The sequence below is a fragment of the Pseudophryne corroboree genome, chromosome 6 (assembly GCF_028390025.1).
Source record: "Pseudophryne corroboree isolate aPseCor3 chromosome 6, aPseCor3.hap2, whole genome shotgun sequence".
Classification (NCBI taxonomy): Eukaryota; Metazoa; Chordata; class Amphibia; order Anura; family Myobatrachidae; genus Pseudophryne; species Pseudophryne corroboree.
The window spans coordinates 76,861,769-76,875,362 of record NC_086449.1 but is presented as its reverse complement, the minus strand read 5'-3'; positions in this window follow the sequence as shown (position 1 = coordinate 76,875,362).

Sequence of the window (13,594 nt, the reverse complement as noted above, 5' to 3'; positions counted from 1 at the left end):
ACTTTTCATTGTTCCCTTCTGAAGCAATATATTTCTTCCAGGAGATTCCCTCGGAAAACTTCTCAGGGTATACCTCCGGTGGATGTTCTGGGGCAACAAGAGTTTTTGGTGGAGAAGGTTTTAGATTCCAAAGTTTCTCGAGGCCGGCTGTATTTTTTAGTCGACTGGAAAAACTATGGCCCGGAGGAAAGGTCTTGGGTCCTGGATAAGGATCTACATGCCCCTAAACTTAAGAAATTATTCTTTCAGGAATTTCCTCAGAAACCCGGCTTTAGGGGTTCTTTAACCCCTCCTCAAGGGGGGGAAACTGATAGGTGCCGCGGTCCGCGGCGCAGCTCGGTCTGCTTCCGGGCGACGCTCACGGCCGACGCACCTCCCTCGCTGCCCGCCCGGCGCCTAGCAACGCCAGGACGCCGTGCGTACTGTAGCCGCCGGGTCCCTGACAACGCTAGGACGCCGGACGTCCTCAGCCGCCGAGTCCATGGCAATGGGGACGCCATTGGCGGACCGCGTTCCCCGTTGCCAGATAAGACTAATTAGTTGTTCGTGCAGCAGGGCAGCTGCACGACAACTATTAATTAGTGTCTGGGGGCTGGTCTTGCGGGCCCTCCTGTCATTGGCCAGCAGGGCCTTTTTATGGGAGCCAGCACACTGCAGCCTCGCCGGTGATAGCTTCCTGTACGCTGTTCCTGCCTTGCAAAGTTTGTTCCTGGTCTGCTGTATCTGGTCGATCCTGCTCCCTGTGCTCCTGAGTCCTGGAGTTCTGAAGTCGGTCCTGGGAATCCTTCCAGTCCAAGTGAACCTGTTGCTGTCATCTGGGGGTTCTTGTTGATTGGGGTTCTCACCCGGTTCCGTGAGTAGCGGCTTCTGCCGCGTGTTGCAGCCTAGGCCGCTTAATCCTAGCGTTTGTTTTGTAGTGGTGTTTTTTGCGGAGGTTTCCGCTTTTCACTGTCCTCCCCGGTACACAACGGTGCCGTGTGGGGTGTGGACAGTGGTATTTTTTGTTGTTCTTTTCCTTTGGCGGCGTGCCGCACATATATTTAGTTTTACGGTAGTTAGTAGCCCCTAGCCTTCTGTTTGCTTTAGTTAGAGGTCCCCTTGTTATTATCCTGTCTCGGTTCACGCCTTGTCTCACTCTAAGACCTGGGGGCATCGGAGTTGGGCAGACCTAATCCGCCCTTCAAACGCGGCTGCCGTGGGCCCAAGAAACCATAGTCACGCAGGCGTGAACTGAACACACGGGTAAGACAATGGAGGTAGGGTGCTAGGGGCTATTTGCATACCACACCTTATTTCAGCGTCACGTCCTGGTGCTCTGGACTCACTACGCAACATCTCTCCTGTTCTGAGCACCAGGAACGTAACAGCTGTAGCTTAGGCTGAGCCAGTGTATTTCTTAGTGTCTGGATTTACATGATCTGGGTAACTCTGATATAGGATGGGAACTCTGTTTATATAGGTTGGGGCAAGATCACAAAAGGTATATTCAGCCGAGTTGTAAATGATGCAAGAACAGCACTCTGTGCTGTCTCCTATGCTGCATGCACTCACATACACTAAGAAACAGAGTCTGCATAGAGGTGCAACTTCTGACCTGATGTGCTACTGCTGCTACACATGTGCAATCTACTCGCACACATACACCTCCTCTATCTACTCGCACACATCTTTAAGGATTCAGTAATATCAGGTATGGTTCCCAAAGACTGGCGTATAGCGGAAGTAGTGCCTATATTCAAAAAGGGGAGTAAAGCTGAACCAGGTAATTATAGACCAGTTAGTCTTACATCTATAGTGGGGAAAGTATTGGAAGGTATTCTAAGAGATAGTATTCAGAAGTTCCTTGAAGTCAATAAGGTCATTAAAAGGAATCAACATGGGTTTATGAAGGACAGATCCTGTCAAACCAACTTACTTGGCTTTTATGAAACAGTAAGCGCAAACCTAGATCAGGGTAAAGAGGTGGATGTAATCTTTTTAGATTTTGCCAAAGCATTCAACACTGTACCACACATGAGACTTATCTACAAGCTACAAGAATCAGGGCTAGGAAGCACAATATGCACTTGGGTCAAAAACTGGTTAGATAATAGGGAGCAGCGCGTTGTGGTTAATGGATCTTTTTCAACTTGGACTGAAGTGCTAAGTGGTGTGCCGCAAGGCTTAGTATTAGGACCGCTATTCAATATTTTCATTAATGACCTAATAGAAGGTCTAGAGAGCATGGTGTCAATTTTTGCAGATGATACCAAATTGTGTAAAGTTATAAATGCGGAGGGGGATGCTGAGTCGCTTCAGAACGACTTAGTTAAATTAGAAGCTTGGGCAGCGAAATGGAGAATGTGCTTCAATACAGACAAGTGTAAGGTAATGCACTGTGGTAACAAGAACAAAAATAACACCTACCTACTAAATGGGGTAAAATTAGGGGATTCTGTACTGGAAAAGGACTTAGGTGTCCTCATAGATAGCAAACTAAGCAGTAGTACCCATAGTAGGACTGCAGCAAAGAAGGCTAATAAGATATTAGCATGCATAAAACGGGGAATTGATACTAGGGACAAGAGTATTATACTCCCGTTATATAAATCACTTGTGAGGCCACACCTTGAATACTGTGTACAATTCTGGGCACCTTACTACAAAAAGGATATCCTGGAGCTAGAAAAGGTTCAAAGGCGGGCGACCAAACTAATTAAGGGTATGGAGATGCTGGAATATGAGGAAAGGCTTGCAAGACGAGGCATGTTTACACTGGAAAAGAGGAGATTAAGAGGGAACATGGGCCCTCATTCCGAGTTGATCGGTCGCAAGGCGAATTTAGCAGAGTTACACACGCTAAGCCGCCGCCTACTGGGAGTGTATGTTAGCATCTTAAAATTGCGACCGATGTATTCGCAATATTGCGCTCACAAACTACTTAGCAGTTTTAGAGTAGCTCCAGACTTACTCTGCCTGTGCGATCAGTTCAGTGCTTGTCGTTCCTGGTTTGACGTCACAAACACACCCAGCGTTCGCCCAACCACTCCCCCGTTTCTCCGGCCACTCCTGCGTTTTTTCCGGAAACGGTAGCGTTTTCAGCCACACTCCCATAAAACGGCCTGTTTCCGCCCAGTAACACCCATTTCCTGTCAATCACATTACGATCGCCGGAGCGATGAAAAAGCCGTGAGTAAAAATACTATCTTCATAGCAAAGATACTTGGCGCAGTCGCAGTGCGAATATTGCGCATGCGCACTAAGCGGAATTTCACTGCGATGCGATGAAAAATACCGAGCGAACGACTCGGAATGAGGGCCATGATCAACATTTACAAATATATAAGGGGACAATGTACAGATCTTGCGCAGGACCTGTTTTTGGTTAGATCAACACAGAGAACTCGTGGACACTTGCTCAGGTTAGAGGAGAGGAGATTCCGCACAATACGGCGTAAAGGCTTTTTTACGGTAAGGACGATACGTGTTTGGAATTCCCTGCCTGAGGGAGTTGTAATGGCCGACTCAGTCAACACCTTTAAGAATGGGTTAGATAAATTCCTAATGGATAAGGATATCCAGGGTTACGGGGCATAGTCACGCACTATGGTTATTATAAAAAAGAGGGGCAAAACGTAACGGCAGTCATCAACTTCAGTCAAAATTTGATACAAAATAATCGTGCATAGGAGAGCACAAATAGGTTGAACTCGATGGACAATTGTCTTTTTTCAACCTTAGATACTGTGTTACTATGTTACATACACCTCCTCTATCTACTTACACGCATCCACTTCCTCTATCTACTCACACATCCAACTCCTCTATCTACTCACACACATACACCACCTCTATCTACTCACACACATCCACCTGCTCTATCTACTCACACACATACACCTCCTCTATCTACTCATACACATACACCTCCTCTGACTACTCGCACACATCCACCTCCTCCATCTACTCACACACATACACCCTCTAGCTACTCGCACACATACACCCTCTAGCTACTCGCACACATACACCACCTCTATCTACTCGCACACATACACCACCTCTATCTACTCACACACATCCACCTCCTCTGTCTACTCACACACATACACCTCATCTGTCTACTCACACACATACACCCCCTCTATCTACTCACAGACATACACCTCCTCTATCTGCTCGCACACATCCACGTCCTCTATCTACTCGCATACATCCACGTCCTCTATCTACTCACACGCATCCACCTCCTCTATCTACTCAACACATACACCCCCTCTATCTACTCAACACATACACCCCCTCTATCTACTCACACACATCCACCACCTCTGTCTACTCGCACACATCCACCTCTGTCTACTCGCACACATACACCTCCCCTGTCTACTCCCACACATCCACCTCCTCTATCTACTCGCACGCATCCACCTCTTCTATCTACTCACACGCATCCACCTCTTCTATCTACTCACACGCATCCACCTCCTCTACTCATACACATACACCACCTCTGTCTACTCACACGCATCCACCTCCTCTATCTAATCGCACACATCCACCTCCTCTGTCTACTCGCACACATCCACCTCCTCTGTCTACTCGCACACACACACCTCATCTGTCTACTCACACACATACACCCCCTCTATCTACTCACACACATCCACGTCCTCTATCTACTCGCACACATCCACCTCTTCTATCTACTCACATGCATCCACCTCTTCTATCTACTCACACGCATCCACCTCCTCTACTCATACACATACACCACCTCTATCTACTCACACGCATCCACCTCCTCTATCTAATCGCACACATCCACCTCCTCTGTCTACTCGCACACATCCACCTCCTCTGTCTACTCGCACACACACACCTCATCTGTCTACTCACACACATACACCCCCTCTATCTACTCACACACATCCACGTCCTCTATCTACTCGCACACATCCACCTCCTCTATCTACTTGCACACATCCACCTCCTCTGTCTACTCGCACACATCCATCTCCTCTATCTACTCACACGCATCCTCCTCCTCTATCTACCACCACGCATCCACCTCCTCTATATACTCACACGCATCCACCTCCTCTATCTACTCAACACATACACTCCCTCTATCAACTCACACACATACACCTCCTCTATCTACTCGCACACATCCACCTCCTCTGTCTATTCGCACACATCCACCTCCTCTGTCTACTCGCACACATCCACCTCCTCTATCTACTCGCACACATCCACGTCCTCTATCTACTCGCACACATCCACCTCCTCTATCTACTCGCACACATCCACCTCCTCTATCTACTCACACGCATCCACCTCCTCTATCTACTCAACACATACACCCCCTCTATCTACTCACACACATCCACCTCCTCTGTCTACTCGCACACATACACCACATCTATCTACTCGCACACATACACCCCCTCTATCTACTCGCACGCATCCACCTCCTGTATCTACTCACACTCATCCACCTCCTCTATCTACTCACACACATATATCACCTCTATATACTCACACACACACACCTCCTCTATCTACTCGCACACATACAACTCCTCTGTCTACTCGCACACATACACCTCCTCTATCTACTCGCACTCATCCACCTCCTCTATCTACTCGCACACATCCACCTCCTCTGTCTACTCGCACACATCCACCTCCTCTGTCTACTCGCACACATCCACCTCCTCTATCTACTCGCACGCATACACCTCCTCTATCTACTGACACTCAGCCACCTCCTCTATCTACTCGCACACATCCACCTCCTCTGTCTACTCGCACACATCCACCTCCTCTGTCTACTCGCACACATCCACCTCTTCTGTCTACTTGCACACATCCACCTCCTCTGTCTACTCACACACACACCTCATCTGTCTACTCACACACATACACCCCCTCTATCTACTCACACACATACACCTCCTCTATCTACTCGCATACATCCACGTCCTTTATCTACTCGCATACATCCACCTCCTCTATCTACTCGCATACATACACCTCCTCTGTCTACTCGCAACATACACCTCCTCTATCTACTCACAGACATACACCCCCTCTATCTACTCGCACACATACATCTCCTCTGTCTACTCACACATCTACTTGCACACATCCACCTCCTCAATCTACTCACAGACATACACCCCCTCTATCTACTCGCACACATACATCTCCTCTGTCTACTCACACACATACACCGCCTCTGTCTACTCGCACACATCCACCTCCTCTATCTACTCGCACACATCCACCTCCTCTATCTACTCGCACACATACACCTCCTCTGTCTACTCGCACACATACACCTCCTCTATCTACTCGCACTCATCCACCTCCTCTATCTACTCGCACACATCCACCTCCTCTGTCTACTCGCACACATACACCTCCTCTGTCTACTCGCACACATACACCTCCTCTGTCTACTCGCACACATCCACCTCCTCTGTCTACTCACACACATCCACCTCCTCTATCTACTCGCACACATCCACCTCCTCTGTCTACTCGCACACAGACACCTCCTCTGTCTACTCGCACACATACACCTCCTCTGTCTACTCGCACACATCCACCTCCTCTATCTACTCACACACATCCACCTCCTCTATCTACTCGCACGCATACACCCCCTCTATCTACTCGAACGCATCCACCTCCTCTATCTACTCACACTCAGCCACCTCCTCTATCTACTCGCACACATCCACCTCTGTCTACCACCACGCATCCACCTCCTCTATATACTCACACGCATCCACCTCCTCTATCTACTCAACACATACACTCCCTCTATCTACTCACACACATACACCTCCTCTATCTACTCGCACACATCCACCTCCTCTGTCTACTCGCACACATCCACCTCCTCTGTCTACTCGCACACATCCACCTACTCTATCTACTCGCACACATCCACGTCCTCTATCTACTCGCACACATCCACCTCCTCTATCTACTCGCACGCATCCACCTCCTCTATCTACTCAACACATACACCCCCTCTATCTACTCACACACATCCACCTCCTCTGTCTACTCGCACACATCCACCTCCTCTGTCTACTCACACACACAACACCCCCTCTATCTACTCACACACATACACCACCTCTATCTACTCACACGCATCCACCTCCCCTATCTACTCACACGCATCCACCCCCTCTATCTACTCACATGCATCCACCTCCTCTATCTACTCACACGCATACACCACCTCTATCCACTCACACACATACACCCCCTCTATCTACTAGCACGCATCCACCCCCTCTATCTACTCACACTCATCCACCTCTATCTACTCGCACACATCCACCTCCTCTATCTACTCAAACGCATCCACCTCCTCTATCTACTCAACACATACACCCCCTCTATCTACTCACACACATCCACCTCCTCTGTCTACTCGCACACATAGACCTCCTCTGTCTACTCACACACATACACCTCCCCTGTCTACTCACACACATACACCCCCTCTATCTACTCACACACATACACCACCTCTATCTACTCACACGCATCCACCTCCCCTATCTACTCACACACATCCACCTCCTCTATCTACTCACACGCATCCACCTCCTCTATCTACTCACACGCATACACCACCTCTATCTACTCGCAGACATACACCCCCTCTATCTACTCGCAGGCATCCACCCCCTCTATTTACTCGCACGCATCCACCTCCTCCATCTACTCACACTCATCCACCTCCTCTGTCTACTCGCACACATACACCTCCTCTGTCTACTCGCACACATACACCTCCTCTGTCTACTCGCACACATCCACCTCCTCTATCTACTCACACACATCCACCTCCTCTATCTACTCGCACACATCCACCTCCTCTGTCTACTCGCACACATACACTTCCTCTGTCTACTCGCACACATACACCTCCTCTGTCTACTCGCACACATCCACCTCCTCTGTCTACTCACACACATCCACCTCCTCTATCTACTCGCACGCATACACCCCCTCTACTCGAACGCATCCACCTCCTCTATCTACTCACACTCAGCCACCTCCTCTATCTACTCGCACACATCCACCTCCTCTGTCTACCACCACGCATCCACCTCCTCTATATACTCACACGCATCCACCTCCTCTATCTACTCAACACATACACTCCCTCTATCTACTCACACACATACACCTCCTCTATCTACTCGCACACATCCACGTCCTCTATCTACTTGCACACATCCACCTCCTCTATCTACTCGCACGCATCCACCTCCTCTATCTACTCAACACATACACCCCCTCTATCTTCTCACACACATCCACCTCCTCTGTCTACTCGCACACATCCACCTCCTCTGTCTACTCACACACATACACCTCCCCTGTCTACTCACACACATACACCCCCTCTATCTACTCACACACATACACCACCTTTATCTACTCACACGCATCCACCTCCCCTATCTACTCACACGCATCCAGCCCCTCTATCTACTCACACGCATCCACCTCCTCTATCTACTCACACGCATACACCACCTCTATCTACTCGCACACATACTCCCCCTCTATCTACTCGCACGCATCCACCCCCTCTATCTACTCACACTCATCCACCTCTATCTACTCGCACACATCCACCTCTATCTACTCGCACACATCCACCTCCTCTGTCTACTCGCACACATATACCTCCTCTGTCTACTCGCACACATACACCTCCTCTGTCTACTCGCACACATACACCTCCTCTGTCTACTCGCACACATACACCTCCTCTATCTACTCGCACTCATCCACCTCCTCTGTCTACTCGCACACATCCACCTCCTCTGTCTACTCACACACATACACCTCCTCTGTCTACTCGCACACATACACCTCCCCTGTCTACTCGCACACATCCACCTCCTCTATCTACTCACACACATCCACCTCCTCTATCTACTCGCACGCATACACCCCCTCTATCTACTCACACACATACACCTCCTTTATCTACTCGCACACATCCACCTCCTCTGTCTACTCGCACACATCCACCTCCTCTGTCTACTCACACACACACCTCATCTGTCTACTCACACACATACACCCCCTCTATCTACTCACACACATACACCTCCTCTATCTACTCGCACACATCCACGTTCTCTATCTACTCGCATACATCCACCTCCTCTATCTACTCGCACACATACACCTCCTCTGTCTACTCGCAACATACATCTCCTCTATCTACTCACAGACATACACCCGCTCTATCTACTCGCACACATACATCTGCTCTGTCTACTCACACATCTACTTGCACACATCCACCTCCTCAATCTACTCACAGACATACACCCCCTCTGTCTACTCGCACACATACATCTCCTCTGTCTACTCACACACATTAACCTCCTCTGTCTGTCTACTCACACACATACACCGCCTCTGTCTACTCGCACATATCCACCTCCTCTATCTACTCACACGCATCCACCTCCTCTATCTACTCAACACATACACCCCCTCTATCTACTCACACACATCCACCTCCTCTTTCTACTCGCACGCATACACCCCCTCTATCTACTCGAACGCATGCACCTCCTCTATCTACTCACACTCATCCAACTCTTCTATCTACTAGCACACCTCCACCTCCTCTATCTACTCGCACACATACACCTCCTCTGTCTACTCGCACACATACACCTCCTCTGTCTACTCGCACACATCCACCTCCTCTGTCTACTCGCACACATCCACCTCCTCTATCTACTCGCACACATACACCTCCTCTGTCTACTCGCACACATACATCTCCTCTGTCTACTCGCACACATACACCTCCTCTGTCTACTCGCACACATACACCTCCCCTGTCTACTCACACACATACACCTCCTCTGTCTGTCTACTCAACACATACACCCCCTCTATCTACTCACACACATACACCCCCTCTATATACTTGCACACATACACCTCCTCTATCTACTCACACACATACACCCCCTCTATCTACTCGCACACATACACCACCTCTATCTACTCACACACATATATCACCTCTATTTACTCACCCACATACACCTCCTCTATTTACTCACACACATACACCACCTCTATCTACTCGCACACATACACCTCCTCTATCTACTCACACACATACATCTCCTCTATCTACTCGCACACATATATCACCTCTATATACTCGCACACATACACCTCCTCTATCTACTCGCACACATACACCCCCTTTATCTACTCACACACATATATCACCTCTATATACTCGCACACATACACCCCCTCTATCTACTCACACACATATATCACCTCTATATACTCTCACACATACACCACCTCTATCTACTCATCCACATACACCACCTCTATCTACTCATCCACATACACCACCTCTATCTACTCACACATATCACCTCTATATACTCGCACACATACACCACCTCTATCTACTCATCCACATACACCACCTCTATCTACTCACACATATCACCTCTATTTACTCACACACATACATCCCCTTTATCTACTTGCACACATCCGCCTCCTCTATCTTCTTGCATACACCCAATACACCAACTCCCTGGTACACTTACAGATTGATATCCTTACTCCCTGATACACTTACATCTTGATACATTTACATTTTGATACATCTATATCCTGATACACCTACACCTGATATCACTTACACCTGATATCACTTACACCCTATTACACTCACACTCTGATACACTTACATCCTGATACATTTACACCCCAGTACACTTACATTCTGATAAAGCTTCACCCTGATACACCTACATCCGGACACATCTACATCCTGATACACACACACCCAGTAACACTGACACTTTAATACACTTACACTCTGGTGCACATACACCATGACAAACTTAAACCCCAATACACATACACCCCAATACACTTCCTCCCCGCTACACATATATCCTAATAAACCTACACCCTGATACACTTACATTCTAATACACATACACCTACACCCTGATACATCTCCACCCTTATACAATTACACCCTTATATACCTACATCCTGATACACTTGCACCTGATACATCTCTACCCCGATATACTTACATCCTGATACACCTATACCGTGGTACATTTATATCCTGATACAGCTACACCCAGATACACCTATTCTCTGATACACTTACACCCCGACACAGCTACATTGTGATACATTTACACCCGATACACTTACGCCCTGATACACTTACACTCTGATGCACTCAGACACTGATACACACACCCTGATACACCTCCACTCTGATGCACTTAAACACTGGTACACTTATACTCTGATACATGTACACTCTGATACACCTAAACCCCGATACACATACTGATACACCTATATTCTGGAGTTTGTATATTTTCCCCATACTTGTGTGGGTTTCCTCCAGGTACTCTGGATTCCTCCTGCTATCCAAAAATATACTGCTAGGTTAATTGGATCCCATCAAAATTAACCCTAGTGTGAATGTGTGTGGAGTACATGTGGTAGGGAACATAGACTGTAACCTGCACTGGGGCAGGGACTGATGTGAATGGCTGAATATGTGGGCGCTCTATAAATAACGGTAAATAATAAAATAAATATCCTGATACATTTCCACCCTATTACCTACACTCTGATACACTTACACCCTGATACACTTACACTCTGATGCACTTAGACACTGATACACTTACATCCAGATACACGTACACCCTGACACACCTGCACTCTGATACACTTACAACCTGTATACACCTACACTCTGATGCACTTGCACCCTGATACACCTACACTCTGATACACTTACACTACACTCACATCCTAATACACGTATAACCAGATGCACTTACAACCCAATACGTCTACACTCTGATATACTTACACCCCAATACATTTACACACTGATACAGCTACACCCCAATACATTTACACACTGATACACCTATATTCTTATACACTTACACTCCATTATACCTTATACTCTGACATACTTACACCTTGATACACCTACACTACACTCACTCCCTGATACAACTATATCCAGATGCACTTACACCCCGATACATCTACACTCTGATACACTTACACCTTGATACATTTACACACTGATACACCTATATTCTTATACACTTACACTCCATTATACCCTATACTCTGATATACTTACACCTTGATACACCTACACTCTGATACACCTACACTACACTCACTCCCTGATACACCTATATCCAGATGCACTTACACCCTGATACATCTACACTCTGATACACTTACACCTTGATACATTTACACACTGATACACCTATATCCTTAAACACTTGCACCCCAATACACCTACTGTACACTCTCAGACCCTGATACATCTACACTCTGATGCGCTTACACATTGAAACACTCGCACCCAGATACACATACATTTTACACCTACACCCTGATACATTTACACTGAAACGTCTCATAAGAACAAGAAAAAGGTTATTTTTTGACATTTATTTTGATAGTGAAAAATGGATGAACTACTTGGTTTCATTTTAATATACTGTTCCAATGGAAGTAGTAAACAAAATGAACTAGAAACTACATATAATATAGGAACTATCAATTAAGAAAGTACTTTCAGTGCCATAGGTGAATACACAATCAGCCAATCAGAAGTGACTAGCTAGTGCTGGTAAGCGTTATCTTCATTATATACACCAGCCCACATCTATTCACAATTACGCACATAGGGGGTCATTCAGATCTAATCGCTGCTGTGCGTTTTCGCACAGCGGGCAATCAGATACGAACTGCATATGCGCAGGCGCGACAGACGGCTGCAAAGGTGATCGACAGTCAGCGACGGGATTGTGCGAAGGATCCATTCGCACAGGCGTTAGCAAGCAGATTGACAGGAAGAGGGCCTTTGTGGGTAGCAATTAACCGTTTTAAGGGAGTGTCCGGAAAAACGCAGGCGGGATCAAGTGTTTTCAGGGAGGGTGTCTGACGTCAAATCCGGTCCAGAACAGCCTGATGTGATCGCAGCGGCTGAGTAAGTCCTGGGCTGCGCAGAGACTGCACAAAATCAGTTTGTCCAGCTCTGCAACACATAGGAACGCACACTTGCACAGCGAAAATACACTTCCCCTGTAGGCGGTGACTATCTGAATGCAGGACAGCAAAAATCGCTGCCTAGCGATCAGATCTGAATGACCCTCATAAACCTTTACTGCACTTACCTACATTTGTCTGACGCGTTCCTTCCCATCCCAGTCTCCAGGCGCAAGCAGATGCCAGCAAATCTGCATACAGACGCACAATACAAATTTTCCGCTCCATCAACAGTCCTGGTATTACTGCCTGATACTGACGCTCGCACTGTATACTACCACTGTATAGTCACTCCTAACATACATTCATTCATACAGCATTTTGCTGACTGTTGTGCGTTGATGCATTCTGCAGTGAATACGTGGATTTAGTGCTAAGTGATTGGTGTTTCCAAATTCTACAACCTTCAGCTGAATAACCCCATTCTAAAAATCTGTGGAAGATAACT